A 25,101-nucleotide genomic window follows, 5' to 3' on the forward strand; every position below is an offset into this window, starting at 1 on the left:
GTTGAGCAGTAAAGAACAGTTATAAGCAAAATATGAAGTCTATGTCCTTGTAATAAAATTGGAAAGTTGTTTAAAATTACATGCCCTATTTAAAGATATATATATATTTTAAACTTTACTATTCCTTTAATAGTTTTAAAGTAGTCATAATTCCCATTAACCTGTTAGAGTGTGTGGTAATAAGCAAGTTCTTTGGGAATTTGACTGTTTTGTAGGCGTTATCTCAATTATTTAGGAAACCTTGTGTGCACATAAAGCGTTTTCACATTTCACTTGGGTTTACCAAAAGATTGTTTCTGGAATATCTATGTGTTCAGAATGACTTTCTGAGCATTCTTATGCTCTCCTAAGAAAGGTGAATAACTTTTTGTTTTGGCTCAGATATAGCTTGAAATATATTTTAAATTATTTGTAATAAGACCCCAGAACCAAGAATAGACCTTTAGTTTACAGTGCACCTAACATACTTTCAAGACTGAGGGTAGAAACTATATGATCAAGAGATCCTATGTTTGTTTATAAGACAAATTCATAAAACCTAATAACATAGAGAAGCTAGTTAGTTTTGCAACTTAGTGACAGTTCCTCTCTTCCAACACCAGAGAGCAGCAGACGATCAGCAGCTATTCACAGATATTATTCAAACCACCTATGAATTTTTATTTGTACAGCACGGCCAAATTGACAACATACAACACTTTACCAGTAGATCCTGACACTAGGGGGCATATTTATCAAGCTCCGAATGGAGCTTGATGCCCCGTGTTTCTGGAGAGCCTGCAGGCTCGCCAGAAACAGCAGTTATGAAGCAGCGGTCACAAAGACCGCTGCTCCATAACCTGTCCGCCTGCTCTAAGCAGGCGGACTGACATCGCCGGAAATCAACCCGATCGAGTACGATCGGGTTGATTGACACCCCCCTGCTGGCGGCCGATTGGCCGCGAGTCTGCAGGGGGTGGCGTTGCACCAGCAGCTCTTGTGAGCTGTTGGTGCAATTCTGAATACGGCAAGCGTATTGCTCGCCATATTTAGCGAGGTCTGGCGGACCTGATCCGCACTGTTGGATCAGGTCAGCAAGACCTTGATAAATAGGGGCCTAAGAGAGACAAACCAATAGTGTAAATTGTGTATCACTAAAACTAGCTTTGTCTTATCTAAGGCCCAGAAGCTACAGTGAAACTCCTCCAGTGCTTTCTATCTGGCCCTCCACTTTTAAAAAAATAATATTGTGTCTGAATATCAATACTTTAATATCAAAGTTACCAGCATTTTTTAGTGATTGCCAGGGTTTAAGAACTATGTCCTATGGTTCCTCCCAATGCTTCTACCCTATATATGTTCATTTTACAAAGTGAAACCCTGTGAAATCTAAACACTCCCAGAAATGCCCCAAGTCTACCTCACACCACACAAACTGGGAACCAAATAGTCACCCCTATCGTCCTGTCTCTGCCTTTGGACATACCAGACTGTGTCCCCCTAGGCCCTGATTAAAGCAAAATAGGTTTGGTAGGTATATCTGCTCCTCACACTGCCATGAAAAACAATCAGCATTTATATAGGTAAAATATAGCTCATAAAGGTTTTATAATTACTTATATGCAGTATTCATCTGTTGAAATTAGTAGTCACTATTGACTACTTCTGTATTGGCCCCTTGTGTGAAAAGGTTGAAAAACCCTGCACTAAATTAATGTTAACATGAAATTTACCTAAATGCATGCATGAAAGTTTGTTATGATTAAAGGGACATAATACTCATATGCTAAATCACTTGAAACTGATGCAGTATAACTGTAAAAGCTGACAGGAAAATATCACCTGAGCATCTCTATGTAAAAAAGGAAGATATTTTACCTCACAATTTCCTCAGCTCACCAGAGTAAGTCCTGTGTAAAAAGTTATAATTCATCTGCTGCCCAGCTGCAGGTAAAAAATATGAAGAAATGAACAGCAGCCAATCGGCATCAACAGTGCTGAGGTCATGAACTCTTTTTATTTTAAAAATGTTTTTATTGAGGTAATCCAAACAAACACAAAACAATTACAAATTGAAGGGCAACGTCACAAGTACACTAATGCAAGAGACCTTGGTTACATAGTTCAAAATATCAATGAGCAGAGAATCACATCTCGCTTATCCAGCTCTAAATATTACCCTTCAACATTGCACCTCATTTTATTGGTGTATATGCATAGTGTCATCAATGCAACAGAGATCCACCCAAGGGATCTGAAAGCTAGGGTATAGATGAAGACACACAAATAATACAGTAATATCGTATAGTGAGTGAAGCCGCTTAAGCATCCTCAAGAGAGTATTAGACAATACATAATATAACACAGTGATATGAATGGAGTATAAGCAACACAAGAATATAAGTTGGTCTGCTGTGAGCGCAAGTAACAACGGTTTCAGGTTAAGTCACATAAAGAAGACTAGTAAGCAATCCTATGTTAACTCATCTTCCAGTGAACGTTTAAATATAATAAATTTACAACAGCAAACAAACTATATGTAGAGAAGAATATATATATATATATATATACAGACACAACAGTATTATTCTTCCCTTGTTAATTATCAATCACACCAGCAGGGTTAAATTCTATGAAGAACTCAAGAAACACTTGTGTTGGTTGCCTTATATCCTCTAACCACTAAGCATCTCACCGAGGAATCAATCACATACATTAAATACTTACATGAGCTGATATGTAAACAAAAATTACAAGGATGAACATTTTGCAGACTTTAGAGCACAGAATAATAATGAAATATAACTTTCAATAATAGGATCCGCAGAGCCATTCTTACACAGATGCAGGTATAATCTAGAGCAAAGGCCCTACGGATAGGACAGAGACTACGTAACTCTGTCAGAGTATGAATGCGGAGGAGAAATTACTCAACCCTTACCGCATAAAAGGGGGGAAAGGGGGGTGGAGTAGAAAGAGCATATTGGGGGTGTAATAAACAATGTTATACAGAACTATCATTTGAGAAATTCACAGGAAAGTTAAAAACTAATTGTACAACTAAAGTCACTTGTAAAACTAAGCCCATGTGCAGGGCAAATAAGGGATAGGAAAAACTGGGAAAAATATAGTCTACCTCCAAACTTTTGTATATCTCTAAGACAAGCATTCTGGGTACTATATGTTGTAGATGCAGGATCTTTATTTCCTTAAGAATAATTGTACTTTATATTAGGGTTGCACCGATACCGATACTAGTATCGGTACCGATACCAAGTATTTGGCGCTCCAATGCGTGGCAGGCAGCACCTAGGCAGATTTGCAGCTCAATATTGTACTCACAACCACAAATTAGTTATCAGCATGTCCTGATCTTCTCCCTGTGTCACTACCCTATAGGTGCAAGTTATTTTCAGGGTTCTTGTTGCCAGTGGGCTATCTTGAAAACTGTATACACAGAGCTCCTAGTTCATGCGACCATCTTAGTCGCTGGGCAACTCTGCCCCCCGTCATGAACTCTTTTACTGTGATCTCATGAGATTTGACTTAACTCTCATGAGATTTCATTGTAAACTTCCTTACACTGAATAGGGAAAAAAGATGAGTGTGCACGTAAGCTCGCTCCTTCCGCTGTCCCGGGACAAACATACTGATTTGCTGCTTAGAAGTCCTTTACAATGGGATGTGGCTACTGAGGAATGTTTAAGGTAAAATATCTTTCTTTTTTACATAGAGATGTTCAGGTGATATTTTCTAGTCAGCTTTTTACAGCTATACTGCATCACTTTCAAGTGTTTAAACATTTGGGTATTATGGCCCTTTAATACTATTTTTGTAAAATGTTCTTGCTCATTGTAGTATTATGATGGGCAAGATGGCAGGTGCAATGGTTTGACTACTATATAGCTGTAGTCTAACACATTAGTCGGTTGCTATACTACCTTTTTCCTAAAATATAATGTTAGCTTTTTAATAATTTCATGCTTACCAATTAAAAAAGAAACATCTCTTACAAATCTGTTGGTGGAGAAAGACAATCAAGACCAAGTCTGACAAGAAAATGGTGGTTTGGTTAGTGCAGGAACATCTATTTTGTAATAAAACATAAATCCGTAATACGTTTATAAATGGTCTCCTTTAGCACAGAGATGGTCAACTGGTGGTTCATGGATGCCGCCCTCTGCACTTTAGAGGCCCCTGGGAAAAGCAGAACTAAGAATGTGTGACATAGTTGTATTTGGAAATAAAAATTAGTACTTTGGGACAGGGTGGATAAAACTCTGTTTTGTTGTTTGTTTGTTTTTTGGATTTAAATAGGATTTTTAAAATAAAATGCCATTTTCAAATCTATCTAAAGATATTTTCTATTTAAAGTGTCACTGAACCCAAATTTTTTCATTCGTGATTCAGATAGAGCATGCAATTTTAAGCAACTTTCTAATTTACTCCTATTATCAAATTTTCTTCATTCTCTTTGTATCTTTACTTGAAATGCAAGAATTTAAGTTTAGATGCCGGCCCATTTTTGGTGAACAACCTGGGTTGCTCTTGCTGATTGGTGGATAAATTCATCCACCAATAAAAAAGTGCTGTCCACAGTTCTGAATAAAAAAAAAAAAGCTTAGATGCCTTCTTTTTCAAATAAACATAGCAAGAGAATGAAGAAAAATTGATAATAGGAGTAAATTAGAAAGTTTCTTAAGATTGCATGCTCTACCTGAATCACAAAAGAAAACAATTGGGTTCAGTGTCCCTTTAAAATACAATATAATCTATTAAAGTTATTCATCCTGAAATATAGATTTGTTTTTAATCATATAGCAAAATGTTGTATATTTATGGCTGTAATGTTTAATTTATTTTATTTTTTGGTAATTTAATTGCATTAATCCATTCCGAGAGGTTTCTGTCACATTATTTTGAGCAATTTTTCTATCTTGAAAATATTTTCATATATTGGTTTTGTAGTTCTCAAAACTGTGAATTTCTGTTTGCAGAAATAACATTCCTCACAGCAAAAATGTTATAAAATATAAAACGGATAAAAATGTTATAAAGTATAAAACAGTTAAAGGACCAGTCAATACAGTAGATTTACATAATCAACAAATGCATGATAAGAAGACAATGCAATAGCATTTAGTATGAACTTCAAATAAGTAGAAGATTTGCATTAAATAAATTGCAAAGTTATGTCTATTTCCACTCCCCCTGTACCTTGTGACAGCCATCAGCCAATCACAAATGCATATACATATATGCTGTGAATTCTTGCACATGCTCAGTAAGAGTTGGTGACTCAAAAAGTGTAAATATAAAAAGACTGTGCACATTTTGTTAATTGAAGTACATTGGAAAGTTGTTTAAAATTGCATGCTGTATCAGAATCTTGAAGTTTAATTTTGACTTAAGTGTCCCTTTAAATAAAGGGACATAATCATGTTGGGTTTCTGATAGAGCACATCACTTTCAGATTTACTTCTATTATCAAATGTGCTTTATTCTCTTGGAATCCTTTTTGTTGAAGGAGAGTAATGCTCTACTGGGGCCTAGCTGATCACATTGGGTGAGACAGTAACAAGCAGCCATCTCACAATAGTGCATTGCTTCTGAGCCTACCTATGTATGCTTTTAAACAATGGATACCAAGAGATGGAAGCAAATTAGATAAGAGAAGTAAATTGGAAATTTTTAAAAAAGTGCATCTTCTTTCTTAATCATGAAAGTTGATTTTAACTTTACTGTTCCTTTAATGCCATTGCTCCCCTGCAAATCTATGTACACAGAATCAACCCATACTAAGTTTCAAGAAGCTCAATGAATGCAAGAATGTTTGGAGTAGAATAGATCAGTAGAATAGATCTGCACAAGGACCTAAGTGTGAGGAGGGAGGGGCAAGCAGTAATAATCAAATAAAATGTTATTGTTAAATTATTTAAATTTAGTTTTTATTAAGGTAATCATTATTTTCATTATTTTTATTCCAATAAAGTCCAGCTGAAAAGTTGATCAAATATATATGATTATCCTATTAAACTGGAGATAGTTCACCTCCCAATACTTGCGTTCATTTCAATGATCTATCTATTCATATCTAATTATTTATAGAGAAAATAACTCATTGTGTAGTTCATTAACAAATCTAGACAGGCCAGAAGGCTTGTTTTTCCCACAGAAAACCTCTGAATTGCATTGTTTTCAATGCAGCAAAGGTTTCTGGGTAAGATATGCAAATTAGGTTCACAACGATGCACCTTTTTACTTCAAGTCTGCTTTTCAGCAGATTCCCTTTATGCCAAAGTATCGCTGTTCACACAGCTTAAAAACTTAACTAGGGTTAGTGCAGTGATTCATAACCATCCCAGGACAGACTGTTTCGTAGTTATTGCTACTCATTAGCTGGGAAAAGGTTGGAATCACTGCTGGGTGAAGTTGATTCCAGGCAGAATACAACAACATTTAAAATAAGGGGGAGATAAAAGGTGAGTTTAAAATCCTCCACTACGCACAAAATATAGAGAAAATAACTCATTGTGTAGTTCATTAACAAATCTAGTCATTGTGAACCTAATTTGCATATCTTACCCATAATCCTTTGCTGCATAGGAAACTATGGCCTAGATTTAGAGTTCGGCGGTAGCCGTCAAAACCAGCGTTAGAGGCTCCTAACGCTGGTTTTGGCCGCCCGCTGGTATTTGGAGTCAGTGATTAAAGGGTCTAACGCTCACTTTTCAGCCGCGACTTTTCCATACCGCAGATCCCCCTACGCCATTTGCGTAGCCTATCTTTTCAATGGGATCTTCCTAACGCCGGTATTTAGAGTCGTTTCTGCAGTGAGCGTTAGAGCTCTAACGACAAGATTCCAGCCGCCTGAAAATAGCAGGAGTTAAGAGCTTTCTGGCTAACGCCGGTTTATAAAGCTCTTAACTACTGTACCCTAAAGTACACTAACACCCATAAACTACCTATGTACCCCTAAACCGAGGTCCCCCCACATCGCCGCCACTCGATTAAAATTTTTAACCCCTAATCTGCCGACCGCCACCTACGTTATACTTATGTACCCCTAATCTGCTGCCCCTAACACCGCCGACCCCTGTATTATATCTATTAACCCCTAACTTGCCCCCCACAACGTCGCCGCAAGCTACTTAAAATAATTAACCCCTAATCTTCCGACCGCAAATCGCCGCCACCTACGTTATCCCTATGTACCCCTAATCTGCTACCCCTAACATCGCCGACCCCTATGTTATATTTATTAACCCCTAATCTGCCCCCCTCAACGTCGCCGACACCTACCTACACTTATTAACCCCTAATCTGCCGAGCGGACCTGAGCGCTACTATAATAAAGTTATTAACCCCTAATCCGCCTCACTAACCCTATCATAAATAGTATTAACCCCTAATCTGCCCTCCCTAACATCGCCGACACCTACCTTCAATTATTAACCCCTAATCTGCCGACCGGAGCTCACCGCTATTCTAATAAATGTATTAACCCCTAAAGCTAAGTCTAACCCTAACACTAACACCCCCCTAAGTTAAATATAATTTTTATCTAACGAAATAAATTAACTCTTATTAAATAAATAATTCCTATTTAAAGCTAAATACTTACCTGTAAAATACATCCTAATATAGCTACAATATAAATTATAATTATATTATAGCTATTTTAGGATTAATATTTATTTTACAGGCAACTTTGTAATTATTTTAACCAGGTACAATAGCTATTAAATAGTTAAGAACTATTTAATAGTTACCTAGTTAAAATAATAACAAATTTACCTGTAAAATAAATCCTAACCTAAGATATAATTAAACCTAACACTACCCTATCAATAAAATAATTAAATAAACTACCTACAATTACCTACAATTAACCTAACACTACACTATCAATAAATTAATTAAACACAATTGCTACAAATAAATACAATTAAATAAACTATCTAAAGTACAAAAAATAAAAAAGAACTAAGTTACAGAAAATAATAAAATATTTACAAACATAAGAAAAATATTACAACAATTTTAAACTAATTACACCTACTCTAAGCCCCCTAATAAAATAACAAAGCCCCCCAAAATAAAAAATTCCCTACCCTATTCTAAAATACAAATATTACAAGCTCTTTTACCTTACCAGCCCTGAACAGGGCCCTTTGCGGGGCATGCCCCAAGAATTTCAGCTCTTTTGCCTGTAAAAAAAAACATACAATACCCCCCCCCCAACATTACAACCCACCACCCACATACCCCTAATCTAACCCAAACCCCCCTTAAATAAACCTAACACTAATCCCCTGAAGATCTTCCTACCTTGTCTTCACCATACCAGGTTCACCGATCCGTCCTGGCTCCAAGATCTTCATCCAACCCAAGCGGGGGTTGGCGATCCATAATCCGGTGCTCCAAAGTCTTCCTCCTATCCGGCAAGAAGAGGACATCCGGACCGGCAAACATCTTCTCCAAGCGGCATCTTCTATCTTCTTCCATCCGATGACGACCGGCTCCATCTTGAAGACCTCCAGCGCGGATCCATCCTCTTCTTCCGACGACTAGACGACGAATGACGGTTCCTTTAAGGGACGTCATCCAAGATGGCGTCCCTCGAATTCCGATTGGCTGATAGGATTCTATCAGCCAATCGGAATTAAGGTAGGAATTTTCTGATTGGCTGATGGAATCAGCCAATCAGAATATAGTTCAATCCGATTGGCTGATCCAATCAGCCAATCAGATTGAGCTCACATTCTATTGGCTGATCGGAACAGCCAATAGAATGCGAGCTCAATCTGATTGGCTGATTGGATCAGCCAATCGGATTGAACTATATTCTGATTGGCTGATTCCATCAGCCAATCAGAAAATTCCTACCTTAATTCCGATTGGCTGATAGAATCCTATCAGCCAATCGGAATTCGAGGGACGCCATCTTGGATGACGTCCCTTAAAGGAACCGTCATTCGTCGTCTAGTCGTCGGAAGAAGAGGATGGATCCGCGCTGGAGGTCTTCAAGATGGAGCCGGTCGTCATCGGATGGAAGAAGATAGAAGATGCCGCTTGGAGAAGATGTTTGCCGGTCCGGATGTCCTCTTCTTGCCGGATAGGAGGAAGACTTTGGAGCACCGGATTATGGATCGCCAACCCCCGCTTGGGTTGGATGAAGATCTTGGAGCCAGGACGGATCGGTGAACCTGGTATGGTGTAGACAAGGTAGGAAGATCTTCAGGGGATTAGTGTTAGGTTTATTTAAGGGGGGTTTGGGTTAGATTAGGGGTATGTGGGTGGTGGGTTGTAATGTTGGGGGGGGGTATTGTATGTTTTTTTTTACAGGCAAAAGAGCTGAAATTCTTGGGGCATGCCCCGCAAAGGGCCCTGTTCAGGGCTGGTAAGGTAAAAGAGCTTGTAATATTTGTATTTTAGAATAGGGTAGGGAATTTTTTATTTTGGGGGGCTTTGTTATTTTATTAGGGGGCTTAGAGTAGGTGTAATTAGTTTAAAATTGTTGTAATATTTTTCTTATGTTTGTAAATATTTTATTATTTTCTGTAACTTAGTTCTTTTTTATTTTTTGTACTTTAGATAGTTTATTTAATTGTATTTATTTGTAGCAATTGTGTTTAATTAATTTATTGATAGTGTAGTGTTAGGTTAATTGTAGGTAATTGTAGGTAGTTTATTTAATTATTTTATTGATAGGGTAGTGTTAGGTTTAATTATATCTTAGGTTAGGATTTATTTTACAGGTAAATTTGTTATTATTTTAACTAGGTAACTATTAAATAGTTCTTAACTATTTAATAGCTATTGTACCTGGTTAAAATAATTACAAAGTTGCCTGTAAAATAAATATTAATCCTAAAATAGCTATAATATAATTATAATTTATATTGTAGCTATATTAGGATTTATTTTACAGGTAAGTATTTAGCTTTAAATAGGAATCATTTATTTAATAAGAGTTAATTTATTTCGTTAGATAAAAATTATATTTAACTTAGGGGGGTGTTAGTGTTAGGGTTAGACTTAGCTTTAGGGGTTAATACATTTATTAGAATAGCGGTGAGCTCCGGTCGTCAGATTAGGGGTTAATAATTGAAGGTAGGTGTCGGCGATGTTAGGGAGGGCAGATTAGGGGTTAATACTATTTATGATAGGGTTAGTGAGGCGGATTAGGGGTTAATAACTTTATTATAGTAGCGCTCAGGTCCGCTCGGCAGATTAGGGGTTAATAAGTGTAGGCAGGTGTCGGCGACGTTGTGGGGGGCAGATTAGGGGTTAATAAATATAACATAGGGGTCGGCGATGTTAGGGCAGCAGATTAGGGGTACATAGGGATAACGTAGGTGGCGGCGGTTTACGGAGCGGCAGATTAGGGGTTAAAAGTGTAATGCAGGGGTCAGCGATAGCGGGGGCGGCAGATTAGGGGTTAATAAGTGTAAGGTTAGGGGTGTTTAGACTCGGGGTACATGTTAGAGTGTTAGGTGCAGACGTAGGAAGTGTTTCCCCATAGGAAACAATGGGGCTGCGTTAAGAGCTGAACGCTGCTTTTTTGCAGGTGTTAGGTTTTTTTTCAGCTCAAACTGCCCCATTGTTTCCTATGGGAGAATCGTGCACGAGCACGTTTTTGATGCCGGCCGCGTCCGTAAGCAACTCTGGTATCGAGAGTTGCATTTGCGGTAAATATGCTCTACGCTCCTTTTTTGGAGCCTAACGCAGCATTTGTTTGAACTCTCGATACCAGAGTTAAATTTATGGTGCGGCCAGAAAAAAACCCGCGGAGCGTTAACAGCCCTTTTACCGCCGAACTCCAAATCTAGGCCTATGTAATTCAGAGGTTTTCTGTGGGAAAAACAAGCCTTCTGACCTGTCTAGATTTGTTAATGAACTACACAATGAGTTATTTTCTCTAGATTTTGTGCGTAGTGGAGGATTTTAAACTCACCTTTTATCTCCCCCTAATTTTAAATGTTGTAATTATATATATATATATTCTATCAAAAAAGGGGGATATGCATAAAACCAAAGTCACAAAGTAAAGGTCACTAATAGATACCGTGACCGTTGCCCCTTAGGATGGTTACCAATAAGTGTCAGTGGGAACTTTACCCTCTAGTCGTGTGTAAGGGAACCCCCTGTTAGAAATCTCCAGAATCTGTCTGTGTCAGGGAACATCCCAAGTATATGCACCGTGTAAAATCACACCAGCGGGACAATGGGGAACCCAAAACAGCTGGAACTGTGGACCGGGTGAACACAGGACTACGATTTCACCTATCTGATGTATGCGTGATTTTTTTTTATCAAGGCTTTTACTTTACCTGATTACAATGAATGTGAGTGTGCATTTTTACTATGTCTACACACCTTTTTTATGCTGTATATCCAACCAATAAAACAGTGTTGCACTATCATTGGTTGTTATGTGTTCTCTTGCCCCTATGAACCTTTAAGGTACGGATTAACTGAGAGAGTGAAGGGGGACACACTCGCTGGCCATACACGGACCGTAGGAGCTCTCCTGAGACGCCAACAAACTCACGTGTGGCACTTACCTCATATGGATTGAGGTAAAATATTGTGAGTATATTTCCTTGAGGGGCAACCTCATTTTCAATTCTATCACGGACTTCATTCTTAATCTTCTACTTCATTCAGTACCCTGTACCGATATTATTGTATCTGTCTACTTTATATTACTATAGTATTATACTAGTTACTAGTGCACTGGTTTATATCACACTATTAATATCAATTGTACACTATAAGTTTGATCATTACTGTACTCTGTTAATTAATTTAATTATTTGTATATTATGCGCTTCCGGGATATCCACACACAGGACTAGTGCAAACTAAAAGTGAATACCAGATACATATATATATATATATATATATATATATATATATATATATATATATATATATATATATATATATATATATATATACGAAAGTTCATAGGGATTTGCACTCTCACCTCTTAAGATACGAGCCAGGGTGTCAGGTGCAGCAATATCCAATTCCAAGTAATAGATCCGCACTCGCTGGACTTTCAAAAAACAATAATTTATTGTGTACAGTGACATTTCAGGGAGCAAACTGTCCCCTTCATCAGACCAAAAGTCTATATATACACACAAATCAGTAATGGTATAATATAAGTGAAAACATAATCTAAAAAGTTATTATTCTAAAAAACAAAAACTGCTTTGGGGATATCTGGTGGGTTGTTAAGCAAGGTGGCTACAACTAAAAAGAGCTCTCTGGAGGGTTAAAAAGTAGAAAGAGGGTACCCAGCAACCTTACCTAAATCTGGCCCTGTGCCTCTGAATATATTTTTAAGAAATATTGTTTTGTGTGTTCAATAACCATACATTTTATATGCAGCCCTTACATTTTTTAAAATATTGATCTGAAGGCCCCATATGTTAGGAAGTTGTCCATCACTGCTTTATATAAATGAATAATTTAAAAAAATGGAGTGCATAACAAAAGAAAAGTGTTCAACCAGGGAATGAACAAAGGCATCAAAAGAGATGGGTTATATCTGTCTAGTCAACGTGGGAAATGAGCTCACCTTTAAAACATTCTCCCAAAAAACGTTAAAAATACTAAATACAAAATTAAGGTGGCAGAAAATAGAATTGCTATTCCCCAGTTTCTAGTTACAAATGGAAAAAATATGTTATATGTACTCCTGTAGATATGGTTATGATACAATCTTATATTGATAAAACAGTCTAGTGATGGCCTCGAATATATAATAAAACAGTTTATTGATCAATTAATGGGTATACCCAAATGGATAAAAAAAATCTTATATAAAAAACCTGCGTATAAAAAAGTTTGTATAAATTATACTAGGCTAAACATATACTAGGTAAGCCAAAATACATAATAAGCCAATTTTGGGCTAAAATTCCATCCGTTCTAATATATGGTATGTAAATATACGCTAAAATCCTGCATTGAGAATTATACAGATACAAATGTTTATTAATACAAAATTACTTTCCAGTTGACATGGATATAATTAAAACAAATCTAATTGTAGCGGCCACCAAATATATATATATATATATATATATATATATATATATATATATATATGTATCAAAAAACGAAGTTTAAGCAAATGGTGCCAGATGCGGTTTAAAAATTTTATTTGTGCAGTCACACAATTAAAACATAGGGGTATTGTGCAAAAATAGAACAAAATATAGCAACATATTTAAGCATGAAAAAAGGTTGCTGACATGTTTCGGCTAACAGCCGTAATCATAGCTAAAGAGTACACCTGTTCACAACTTTATGTACCCTACCTCTGTTTCTTATTGGTTAAAAACAAACATGCTCAAATTAACTCTTTATTGTACCATATTGGTGAATCCAATCTTGGATTTAAAGGAATATCCTAATATTTGAAGTCGCTATTGTTCAAACAAGATCTGATATAACACTCTGCCGACTACCTATATTACATTTTCATAACAAATAGATAGAAAACTATAGTTTACTCGTTGTTGTTAATTCCAGTATTGGATAATATTCCAATATTAAAATATATATATAAAAAGTGGCATATAGGGAGATGGGAAAACATTAGTACTCTAGTCATGATATTGAAATTGAAAAAGTGACATTATTCTAAGGAATTACTGGAACCTTACAATAACTCCTTTTAAAACATTATTTATAATTTTCAATGTGCCTAATAATTGATACATTTATAAAGGTAGTTAGACTGTGTCTATCATTTGTAGATTATAACCGAATTTAGAATTAAATTCAAAATTTAAAAGGTATATCTTACCATAATAAATGCTCTATTTGATGAAAAAGGAAAATATGATCACTTCCAATAGTTTATTAAATCATATTCAGAGTTTATACCTTGGGGAACCCTGGTCCCCAGTTTAAAAATCCAGAACATCTCTCTCTTGCCCAGCAGTTTGTCCCTATCGCCTCCTCTTGGAGGTGTAATCACCTTTTCTATGGCTTGCCAGCGAAAGGTTGATAGAGATTTATTATGTTTTTTAGCAAAGTGCTGGACAAGAGGAGTAGTTGCTGTGCCAGAACTGATGGTAGATAGGTGATTTCTCATCCTAGTGTTTGCGTCATTAGAGGTGAGCCCTACATACTGGATGGAACATTCTATACATGTGATAACATAAATGACATAGGGTGTAGTGCAGTTTAAGCATGAATCTATCTGGAATATTTCACCTGTGCTCATGGACTGAAACCTATCTGTGAAAAGAGCAAATTTGCAGGGTCTACATGTTCTCTTCCCACACCTAAACATTCCCTTATGTTGTAACCATGTACTCTTGGATTTATTCTTGGAAATACAAGAAGGAGACAAAATATTCCCCAATGTCTTGCACTTTCTGTACGAGCATTTCAGGCCTATGTCTACACTTTCTGTCAGACTATCGTCAGCGGCCAGTAATTTAAAGTGTTTCTTTACAATTCTGCATATATCTCCATATTGGGCACTGTATTCGGTGACAAAGTATGACCCTTTTTCCCTAGATGTTTCTGCACTTTCTTGTTGCATTTTATTACTCAATAGTTTTTTCCTGTCTAGTCTGGCTACTTGTTGTTGTGCTTTATCAAGGACTTTGTCAGAATATCCTCTCTCTTTCAGTCTCTTTCTTAGTTCCATACTTTGCTTGATAAAAGCTCCCTCCTCTGTACAGTTCCTCTTAAGTCTTACGAACTGTCCTTTTGCTACCGAAAAAGGAACATGAGGGGGGTGGCAACTTTTAGCATGCAGCAGTGTGTTACGCGTAATCGGTTTTCGATATGTGTCACATATTATAGAACCATCACTTTTGCCCTTTAACCCCTTAACGACCGACGACGTATGCCATACGTCCTCAAAAAAAAAGCACTTAACGACCGAGGACGTATGGCATACGTCGTCGGTTTAACAGAGCACTGGAAGCGATCGAAATCGCTTCCAGCTGCTCTAACAGTATTGCAGGCTTGCCTTGAGGTCTAGGCATCCTGCAATACTGTTCCCGAGTGCCGGGACCGGATTGATCACTCCCCCACGAGTGATCACTTCCGGTTTCGCTCCACGTGGAGCCCGGCAGTGTTTTAGAGCATCGGAAGCGATCGGACACGCTTCCGATGCTCTGCTTGTTTGCTAAGTGCCTCGGTGGGTCGAGGCACTTAGTTAGTTATAAATTAAAATAAAAATATAAAAAAAAAAAAAACGAATAATAAAAAAAAAAGCCCTAAATAGCCCCCCCCCCCTCCCCCTTCACTAGGCATCCAAGATGGCGATGCCCAGTGCATCATGGGGCCTCTGGGGGTGTCCCTAGCCTGCATCATCATAGGGGCAAGCTAGGGTCACCCAATCTGAGCCTCCCACCCTAAAAAAAAAAATAATAATAAAATACCCCATTTGTCTGATCATGTCAATATTTGTAAATATTGACTATGATCAGTGTGGATCTCCCTCCCTCTCCTCACTTGCCATTTTGTTGGAGAGAGAGAGAGACCTGTATTTAGCAGAGAGAGAGATTTATTTCTTTTATTTGTTAAAAAATATAGAACCAAAGGCTCTTTTCAGAGCCATTAACCCCTAGCTTGCCAGTGATCACTATATATCACTGGCAGTAACATAGGTGCACTTTTTTTTTGCTGCATTTTGCTGTCTGTGCGTTTTTTTAGGGGTTAATTTTGTTGTTGTAATTTTTAAAAAACCCAAAGGCTCTTTTCAGAAACATTTAGTTAATTTAATTTAATTTTCAGAGCCATTAACCCCTAGCTTGCCAGTGATCGCTATATATCACTGGCAGTAGCAAAGGTGCACTTTTTTTTTTGCTGCATTTTGCTGTCTGTGCATTTTTTTAGGGGTTAATTTTGTTGTTGTAATTTTTTAAAAACCCAAAGGCTCTTTTCAGAAACATTTAGTTAATTTAATTTAATTTTCAGAGCCATTAACCCCTAGCTTGCCAGTGATCGCTATATATCACTGGCAGTAGCAAAGGTGCACTTTTTTTTTTGCTGCATTTTGCTGTCTGTGCATTTTTTTAGGGGTTAATTTTGTTGTTGTAATTTTTTAAAAACCCAAAGGCTCTTTTCAGAAACATTTAGTTAATTTAATTTAATTTTCAGAGCCATTAACCCCTAGCTTGCCAGTGATCGCTATATATCACTGGCAGTAGCAAAGGTGCACTTTTTTTTTGCTGCATTTTGCTGTCTGTGCATTTTTTTAGGGGTTAATTTTGTTGTTGTAATTTTTTAAAAACCCAAAGGCTCTTTTCAGAAACATTTAGTTAATTTAATTTAATTTTCAGAGCCATTAACCCCTAGCTTGCCAGTGATCGCTATATATCACTGGCAGTAGCAAAGGTGCACTTTTTTTTTGCTGCATTTTGCTGTCTGTGCATTTTTTTAGGGGTTAATTTTGTTGTTGTAATTTTTTAAAAACCCAAAGGCTCTTTTCAGAAACATTTAGTTAATTTAATTTAATTTTCAGAGCCATTAACCCCTAGCTTGCCAGTGATCGCTATATATCACTGGCAGTAGCAAAGGTGCACTTTTTTGCTAGTTAATTTAGTTAATTAATTTAGTTAATTTAATTTAATTTTCAGAGCCATTAACCTCTAGCTTGCCAGTGATCGCTATAAATCACTGGCAGTAGCATAGCTGTACTTTTTTGCTAGTTAATTTAGTTAATTAATTTAGTTAATTTAATTTTTTTTAGTAATTGTTTTCTGTGATACAAAAATGTCACAGAAAAGATATAGTGCTGAGGAGGCGTATGCCATCCTTGCGTCAGAGTCAGATGCCTCTATTTCTGACTCAGACCCCAATTTTGACCCTGCCATGTGCTCAGATACATCACTAGATGCAGTCTCAACTGATAGTGATGTATCTGTGGCTGCTAGCCCCCCTGCCAGCCCCCCTGCCAGCCCCCCTGCTAGCCCCCCTGCCAGAAGGAGGCGTGTTGCTGCCATTGCTGCTGAAGAGTGGGTAACGCCTCATCTCCAGAGGCCAGATATCCCACCCTTCACAGCAAATGCTGGCATAAATATAGATGTGGCAGGTTTTAGCCCCCAGCAGTTTCTGGAAGTGTTTCTGGGCGATGATATATTGGGGAACATTGTCGCCCAAACTAATTTATATGCCCATCAGTTCCGTGCTGCAAAGCCTGGAACATATTTGGCAAAGCAGCAATGGGCCCCCATCAATGTGCCAGAATTCAAAAAATTCTGGGCATTGACTATGCTGATGGGCATCATAAAGAAACCCTCCATTCGCTCCTACTGGAGTACTAGCCCCATCTGCTCTACCCCCATTTTCTCCCAGACTATGTCGAGGAAGAGGTATGAAATGATTCTGCATTTCATGCACTTCAGCGACAACAGCCTGTGCCCCCCTAGGGAGCATCCCCAATTTGACAGGCTGTATAAAATCCGCCCCCTGATAACCCACTTTTCTGCCAGGTTTGCAGAGGCTTATACACCTGGAAGGAATATATGCGTTGATGAATCCCTAATGAAGTATAAGGGAAGGCTGGGATTCAAGCAGTATATTCCTTCCAAACGCTCCAGATATGGGGTAAAGGTGTATAAGCTCTGTGACAGCGAGACTGGGTATACTCAGGCCTTCCGGGTGTATGAGGGAAAGGATAGCCACCTTGACCCTCCAGGTTGCCCAGAACATATGGGAACCACTGGCAAGATTGTCTGGGACCTGATATTACCCCTAATGAACAAAGGGTATCACTTGTACTTAGACAATTTTTATACAAGTGTCCTTTTGTTCAAGCTACTGTATTGCTTTGATACAGTAGCTTGCGGTACAATTAAAAAGAACCGCGCAGGTTTCCCAGGACAGCTTGTACGCACCCGGCTACGAAGGGGGGAGACCTCAGCTCTGCGCCAAGAGGAGCTGTTGGCACTGAAGTACAGAGACAAGAAGGATGTATACCTTCTTACCACCATCCACACAGAGAGGACGGTGGCGGTTTCTGTACGTGGCAGAGCTGAGATCATAAGGAAGCCAGTGTGCATCAAGTCTTATAACCGGCATATGGGTGGGGTTGATCTGGCTGATCAGCTGCTGCAGCCCTATCTAATTATGCGGAAGACAAGGGCCTGGTACAAAAAGGTTGCAATTTACCTAATGCAGATTGCAACCCACAACGCTTTTTTGTTGTTCAAAAAAGCAAACCCCAGAGTTAAAAAGACTTTTTTACAGTTTCAGCTCCAGATTATTACGGGGATTTTGTACCATGATGCACCTGCTCCCCGGGCGGTGATGGGAGAGAGCAGAGTTGGGGCTACCCATTTTATTTTTAAAATCCCCCCTAATGCCACAAAGCAGAAACCACAAAAAAAATGCAGAGTCTGTACCAAGAGGGGGAAGAGAAGGGACACCATATATTACTGTCCTGATTGCCCTGGACAGCCTGCACTCTGCATTGGGGACTGCTTCAAGCGGTACCATACAATGGTCAATTTTTAAAAAAAATAAATACATTTGCTGTTACATATATATATATTTTTTTGGTTATGTTTATAGTTAGATGTTTTTTTGTTTTTTTTACTTTTACTGTGCCAGATTTTTACATTTCACTACTCTATTTTTTTCTAAAATTGGGCCTGTTTTTTTTTTTTAACCAAAACCCCTGTCAAACCTATGCATGGGGGACATAGGTGTTCTCAGGGTGCCTTGCAGAAAACAACCTGAAGTATGTTTTTGTAATAACTTACAACAGTCTCTCCTAAATTATAGTCAAAAAGCAATGTGTCTGTAAAAATGAAAATTGAAAAATTACCACCATACACTTTCTCCAATTTTTTGGGCTAAAACGGTTGCTTCAAAGGCATCAAAGCACACCATATACAATACCTTGGGGTGTCAACATTTAAAAAATATACACTTTGAATGCAATAAATAAAAGTGGGGTATGCGATAGGCCCCAAACTAAAGATAGGCCTATCAGAAGAAATACTCTCATTTTTAATAACTAAAATCACAAGTCATAAAATTGTAACATAACCTTCCCAAAATCCTGGCAAACCTATGCATGGGGGGCATAGGTGTACTCAGGGTGCCTTGCAGAAAACAACCTGAAGTATTCTTTTGCAATAACTTACAACAATCTCTCCTAAATCATAGTCAAAAAGCAATGTGTCTGTAAAAATGAAAATTGAAAAATTACCACCATATACTTTCTCCAATTTTTTGGGCTAAAACGGTTGCTTCAAAGGCATCAAAGCACACCATATACAATACCTTGGGGTGTCAACATTTAAAAAATATACACTTTGAATGCAATAAATAAAAGTGGGGTATGTGATAGGCCCCAAACTAAAGATAGGCCTATCAGAAGAAATACTCTCATTTTTAATAACTAAAATCATGTAACATAACCTTCCCAAAATCCTGGCAAACCTATGCATGGGGGGCATAGGTGTACTCAGGGTGCCTTGCAGAAAACAACCTGAAGTATTCTTTTGCAATAACTTACAACAGTCTCTCCTAAATCATAGTAAAAAAGCAATGTGTCTGTAACAATGAAAATTGAAAAATTACCACCATATACTTTCTCCAATTTTTTGGGCTAAAACGGTTGCTTCAAAGGCATCAAAGCACACCATATACAATACCTTGGGGTGTCAACATTTAAAAAATATACACTTTGAATGCAATAAATAAAAGTGGGGTATGTGATAGGCCCCAAACTAAAGATAGGCCTATCAGAAGAAATACTCTCATTTTTAATAACTAAAATCATGTAACATAACCTTCCCAAAATCCTGGCAAACCTATGCATGGGGGGCATAGGTGTACTCAGGGTGCCTTGCAGAAAACAACCTGAAGTATTCTTTTGCAATAACTTACAACAGTCTCTCCTAAATCATAGTAAAAAAGCAATGTGTCTGTAACAATGAAAATTGAAAAATTACCACCATATACTTTCTCCAATTTTTTGGGCTAAAACGGTTGCTTCAAAGGCATCAAAGCACACCATATACAATACCTTGGGGTGTCAACATTTAAAAAATATACACTTTGAATGTAATAAATAAAAGTGGGGTATGTGATAGGCCCCAAACTAAAGATAGGCCTATCAGAAGAAATACTCTCATTTTTAATAACTAAAATCACAAGTCATAAAATTGTAACATAACCTTCCCAAAATCCTGGCAAACCTATGCATGGGGGGCATAGGTGTACTCAGGGTGCCTTGCAGAAAACAACCTGAAGTATTCTTTTGCAATAACTTACAACAATCTCTCCTAAATCATAGTCAAAAAGCAATGTGTCTGTAAAAATGAAAATTGAAAAATTACCACCATATACTTTCTCCAATTTTTTGGGCTAAAACGGTTGCTTCAAAGGCATCAAAGCACACCATATACAATACCTTGGGGTGTCAACATTTAAAAAATATACACTTTGAATGCAATAAATAAAAGTGGGGTATGTGATAGGCCCCAAACTAAAGATAGGCCTATCAGAAGAAATACTCTCATTTTTAATAACTAAAATCATGTAACATAACCTTCCCAAAATCCTGGCAAACCTATGCATGGGGGGCATAGGTGTACTCAGGGTGCCTTGCAGAAAACAACCTAAAGTATTCTTTTGCAATAACTTACAACAGTCTCTCCTAAATCATAGTAAAAAAGCAATGTGTCTGTAACAATGAAAATTGAAAAATTACCACCATATACTTTCTCCAATTTTTTGGGCTAAAACGGTTGCATCAAAGTCATCAAACCACTCCATGTATAATACCTTGGGGGGTCAACTTTTTAAATATAATCACATTTATGGAAAACAAATAAATTGGGGTATGTTAAAAGACCCCCAAAAAAAGACGATAGGCAAAGAAAATATGTTAAATGTGAAAAAAAATCACAAACACATGTCAGACATTTGGCATTGCACCGCCCAAACAAGCCACCAAACCTATGCATAGGTGGTATCACTGAACTCAGGAGATGTTGGTGACCACATATTGGTGTCTTCTTTGGTAGTAACACATAACAGGAGCTGTGAATCCATGTCTAAAGTACAATGTATGTGAAAAATAACACAAAGAAATGAATGCCCAATAGTTTGACAAAGACTAGTGGTTGAATTAGTGTATGGAAAGTGTTAAAACACCTGCATTTGAAATACCCTAGGATGTCTACTTTTCAAAAATATATGGTTTTATGGGGGTAAATTACATTGGCCGGCTTCAGAAATGTCTTAAATAGAACATGGGTGCATGGGATGTGAAAATGGGAAGTGTAAAAAATGGAATGCGCTTCCTAAAAATAAGGCCTTCTAGCCCCCAGAGAACCCAACACACCTATACATGGGTGGTATCACTGTACTCAGGAGATGTTGTTGAACACATATTGAGGTGTTTTTTGGCAGTAAACACATAACAGGAACTGAGAATCCATGCCTAAAGTACAATGTGTGTGAAAAATAACACAAAAAAATGACTACCCAAAAGTTTGACAAAGACTGGTGGTTAAATAAGTTCATGGAAAGTGTGAAAATACCAGCATTTCAAATACCCTAGGGTGTCTACTTCTCAAAAATATATGGTTTTATGGGGGTAAATTTCATTGACCGGCTTCAGAAATGTCCCAAATAGGACATGGGTGCATGATGACCGATGTGAAAATTCCAAGTTGAAAAACTGGAATGCGCTTCCTAAAAATAAGGCCTTCTAGCCCCCAGAGAACCCAACACACCTATACATGGGTGGTATCACTGTACTCAGGAGATGTTGTTGAACACATATTGAGGTGTTTTTTGGCAGTAAACACATAACAGGAACTGAGAATCCATGCCTAAAGTACAATGTGTGTGAAAAATAACACAAAAAAATGACTACCCAAAAGTTTGACAAAGACTGGTGGTTAAATAAGTTCATGGAAAGTGTGAAAATACCAGCATTTCAAATACCCTAGGGGGTCTACTTCTCAAAAATATATGGTTTTATGGGGGTAAATTTCATTGACCGGCTTCAGAAATGTCCCAAATAGGACATGGGTGCATGATGACCGATGTGAAAATTCCAAGTTGAAAAACTGGAATGCGCTTCCTAAAAATAAGGCCTTCTAGCCCCCAGAGAACCCAACACACCTATACATGGGTGGTATCACTGTACTCAGGAGATGTTGTTGAACACATATTGAGGTGTTTTTTGGCAGTAACACATAACAGGAACTGAGAATCCATGCCTAAAGTACAATGTGTGTGAAAAATAACACAAAAAAATGACTACCCAAAAGTTTGACAAAGACTGGTGGTTGAATTAGTGCATGGAAAGTGTTAAAATACAAGCATTTGAAATACCCTAGGGTGTCTACTTTTCAAAAATATATGGTTTGATGGGGGTAAATTCCATTGACCAGCTTCAGAAATGTCCCAAATAGGACATGGGTGCATGATGACCGATGTGAAAATTCCAAGTTGAAAAACTTGAATGCGCTTCCTAAAATTAAGGCCTTTTAGCCCCCAGAGAACCCGACACACCTATACATGGGTGGTATCACTGTACTCAGGAGATGTTGTTGAACACATATTGAGGTTTTTTTTGGCAGTAACACATAACAGGAACTGAGAATCCATGCCTAAAGTACAATGTGTGTGAAAAATAACACAAAATAATGACTACCCAAAAGTTTGACAAAGACTGGTGGTTGAATTAGTGCATGGAAAGTGTTAAAATACAAGCATTTGAAATACCCTAGGGTGTCTACTTTTCAAAAATATATGGTTTGATGGGGGTAAATTCCATTGACCAGCTTCAGAAATGTCCCAAATAGGACATGGGTGCATGATGACCGATGTGAAAATTCCAAGTTGAAAAACTGGAATGCGCTTCCTAAAATTAAGGCCTTTTAGCCCCCAGAGAACCCGACACACCTATACATGGGTGGTATCACTGTACTCAGGAGATGTTGTTGAACACATATTGAGGTTTTTTTTGGTAGTAACACATAACAGGAACTGAGAATCCATGCCTAAAATACAATGTGTGTGAAAAATAACACAAAATAATGACTACCCAAAAGTTTGACAAAGACTGGTGGTTGAATTAGTGCATGGAAAGTGTTAAAATACAAGCATTTGAAATACCCTAGGGTGTCTACTTTTCAAAAATATATGGTTTGATGGGGGTAAATTCCATTGACCAGCTTCAGAAATGTCCCAAATAGGACATGGGTGCATGATGACCGATGTGAAAATTCCAAGTTGAAAAACTGGAATGCGCTTCCTAAAATTAAGGCCTTTTAGCCCCCAGAGAACCCGACACACCTATACATGGGTGGTATCACTGTACTCAGGAGATGTTGTTGAACACATATTGAGGTTTTTTTTGGCAGTAACACATAACAGGAACTGAGAATCCATGCCTAAAGTACAATGTGTGTGAAAAATAACACAAAATAATGACTACCCAAAAGTTTGACAAAGACTGGTGGTTGAATTAGTGCATGGAAAGTGTTAAAATACAAGCATTTGAAATACCCTAGGGTGTCTACTTTTCAAAAATATATGGTTTGATGGGGGTAAATTCCATTGACCAGCTTCAGAAATGTCCCAAATAGGACATGGGTGCATGATGACCGATGTGAAAATTCCAAGTTGAAAAACTGGAATGCGCTTCCTAAAATTAAGGCCTTTTAGCCCCCAGAGAACCCGACACACCTATACATGGGTGGTATCACTGTACTCAGGAGATGTTGTTGAACACATATTGAGGTTTTTTTTGGCAGTAACACATAACAGGAACTGAGAATCCATGCCTAAAGTACAATGTGTGTGAAAAATAACACAAAATAATGACTACCCAAAAGTTTGACAAAGACTGGTGGTTGAATTAGTGCATGGAAAGTGTTAAAATACAAGCATTTGAAATACCCTAGGGTGTCTACTTTTCAAAAATATATGGTTTGATGGGGGTAAATTCCATTGACCAGCTTCAGAAATGTCCCAAATAGGACATGGGTGCATGATGACCGATGTGAAAATTCCAAGTTGAAAAACTGGAATGCGCTTCCTAAAATTAAGGCCTTTTAGCCCCCAGAGAACCCGACACACCTATACATGGGTGGTATCACTGTACTCAGGAGATGTTGTTGAACACATATTGAGGTTTTTTTTGGTAGTAACACATAACAGGAACTGAGAATCCATGCCTAAAGTACAATGTGTGTGAAAAATAACACAAAATAATGACTACCCAAAAGTTTGACAAAGACTGGTGGTTGAATTAGTGCATGGAAAGTGTTAAAATACAAGCATTTGAAATACCCTAGGGTGTCTACTTTTCAAAAATATATGGTTTGATGGGGGTAAATTCCATTGACCAGCTTCAGAAATGTCCCAAATAGGACATGGGTGCATGATGACCGATGTGAAAATTCCAAGTTGAAAAACTGGAATGCACTTCCTAAAAATAAGGCCTTCTAGCCCCCAGAGAACCCAACACACCTATACATAGGTGGTATCGCTGTACTCAGGAGATGTTGTTGAACACATATTGAGGTGCTTTTTGGCAGTAACACATAACAGGAACTGAGAATCCATGCCTAAAATACAATGTGTGTGAAAAATAACACAAAAAAAATGACTACCCAAAAGTTTGACAAAGACTGGTGGTTGAATTAGTGCATGGAAAGTGTTAAAATACCAGCATTTGAAATACCCTAGGGTGTCTACTTTTCAAAAATATATGGTTTGATGGGGGTAAATTCCATTGGCCAGCTTCAGAAATGTCCCAAATAGGACATGGGTGCATGATGACCGATGTGAAAATTCCAAGTTGAAAAACTGGAATGCGCTTCCTAAAATTAAGGCCTTTTAGCCCCCAGAGAACCCGACACACCTATACATGGGTGGTATCACTGTACTCAGGAGATGTTGTTGAACACATATTGAGGTTTTTTTTGGCAGTAACACATAACAGGAACTGAGAATCCATGCCTAAAGTACAATGTGTGTGAAAAATAACACAAAATAATGACTACCCAAAAGTTTGACAAAGACTGGTGGTTGAATTAGTGCATGGAAAGTGTTAAAATACAAGCATTTGAAATACCCTAGGGTGTCTACTTT

The sequence above is a fragment of the Bombina bombina genome, chromosome 1 (genome assembly GCF_027579735.1).
Source record: "Bombina bombina isolate aBomBom1 chromosome 1, aBomBom1.pri, whole genome shotgun sequence".
NCBI lineage: Eukaryota > Metazoa > Chordata > Amphibia > Anura > Bombinatoridae > Bombina > Bombina bombina.